General features: G+C 29.4%; 1 long non-coding RNA gene across 1 annotated transcript; it reads left to right on the top strand.

Annotated features, from left to right (window-relative positions):
• Positions 1-882: 882 nt before the first annotated feature.
• Positions 883-2,228, top strand: LOC139905202 (uncharacterized). The gene is made up of 2 exons (XR_011779789.1): positions 883-1,034; positions 1,094-2,228. It is a non-coding gene; the product is annotated as an uncharacterized lncRNA (long non-coding RNA).

Genomic DNA, 2,228 nt, shown 5'->3' with positions numbered 1-2,228 from the left:
TTAAATTATATTTTCAATTTAAGTCGATTTGTAACTTGCGCTATATATCCTTAATAAAACTGGACATTTCATGAATGTATAAAAAAGTAGCAGGAAAATATGTAAAAAGAGATCATATCTGGGAAAAAGAGATGGTACTGTAATCTTAAATATCGCAAGATACATTAATATGTTTATCTCGCAACCATCCAAATAAAATTAAGAACTATTTTTCACTTATTTAAAATTAACGATGAAATTATTGATACTCTTAGATTTCAATTTATATCTTCCAAATTAAAGTTTGTATTCCACTTAAATTTTTATTAATTACAACCTCATTTGGATCCAACGATGTCCATCAGAAGAATGAGAATAAATATGAAAGTTTTGAGAACAAAAATTTTACTACGAATCAAGGAGTTTTGTTCAAGTTCATACGTACGGATCCTGATTTTTTATTAAAGGCAATAGTTCAACTGTAGCAAAATAATAATACCATTCGATTTAGTCATCTTGCACTTGTTTCCAATGACAAATAGACTCAGTAGACTAGTAATAAAGAAATCAGGCGTGAGTGAAGTGCCCAGGTTGTATAATTATCCGTTTAGACCGTATATCGCAAAGTCCGATTTATAAATGAAATTGATATGATATGTATTCTGTATTTATTGTCTTTTCATTACCTATTATTAATTATTATACTTGGATTTTATGTTTAGATATTATCACAGAGAAATAAATTTTAATTTATCCATGGATAGTATTAAAAATGAAAAACCAAGATACCCCATGTTATTTTCTCAAAAATTTATTTTCCCTTTTGTAAATCGAGATTGCGAGTGAATAAAAAAGCTAGATGTCCTATATTCTTAATTTTTTTTTAAATGATGACGTCACATTAGAACTCACTGTTACTCTCATCTGGGACTTAATTAGTAATTGAGGGATCTCGGCTCTTAAGGCGACATCTCTGGAACAAGTGCTTCACTCGGTAGATCTCGTCTCGTTTAATGGAAGGATCGTCGATTGTTCAAGTTCCTCTTCATGTCAAGGTCTGTGATAGTGACTTCTGATCTCGTTAATCATTGCCCATATACATAAATTCCTCCAGATCTTCTACGTTATACTTCTACATATAAGAAATAAGGAGTTCCACAATACGACAAAAAGACTCAGTGAGGAACCGCGAGAGTTCTCATCCTCCATCCACAGCTCCTTCTTGGAATTTCTTCAGAGTCAACTCTGCTTCGTCTCCTACTCTTAGAAAACTATTCCATTAATAAGAGTATAATTAATTGTATTTTATATAATGCAGAAATCACTCATCGCAATCAGATTTATATCAATTTCATTAATAAGTTGGACTTAATGATATACGGTCTATACGGATAATTATACTACCTGAGCACTTCATTCTCACGCCTGATTTCTTTATTACTAGTCTATTGAGTCTATTTTGTCATTGGAAAACAAGTGCAAGATGATTTTAATCTCGTAAAGATAATGTGCTTCTCTTTTCTCAATATTTTGGTCTACAATGCATATTCTATTCTACATATAAATAGTTATTTCGAAATGTAGAGTTCCACAAGAAGAAATCATTTCCGAATGAATTACCCAGTGAGGAACAAAGATTTATCATTACTTATCCACAGCTCCTTCGTTGAGCTCTTGAACCCTGTTCCTTCCAAAGTCGACTTTTTTTCGTCTCTTATTCTTATAAAAATATTACATTGTTAAGAATTCTTCAGTTTCCTTGATGTATATAAGGCAGAAATCCCTTGAAAAAAGGCAGAAGACTCTTAATGAATATACAGCCTTTTTTTTCGATACTTTTGTCCACATATGATAATGTATATGATATTTTGCTAAGTGATTATGTGACAACAAATTATAAGTTACTTTTTAACTTCTGTAGACTTCTATTGGAAAACCTTAATGTGATTGCAATTTCAAAACTTATTTAGTCTTAATCATCTTCTATATAATTCAATTTCTTATCACCATATTGGAATATTACCCACATGAAGATTTAGCATCACCACACTAATAAAGATAATTAATAAATATTTCCTATAACCGTTCTTATATTTAATTATTATTTATTTTAAAGTACCTATTTATGACATAGATAAATAAATTCAAAGTTAAAAGGTAACTATTTATATTTTATCCTACTTTTCTTTGATTTATACCTATATGTATTATTATTTTAAGATCTGAATAAAACACTTTTTTATAGTAAA

Source organism: Lepeophtheirus salmonis, chromosome 4, assembly GCF_016086655.4.
Source record: "Lepeophtheirus salmonis chromosome 4, UVic_Lsal_1.4, whole genome shotgun sequence".
Taxonomy (NCBI): domain Eukaryota; kingdom Metazoa; phylum Arthropoda; class Copepoda; order Siphonostomatoida; family Caligidae; genus Lepeophtheirus; species Lepeophtheirus salmonis.
Note: the sequence above shows the minus strand (reverse complement) of the source record. Positions and strands in the feature narration are given on the sequence as shown.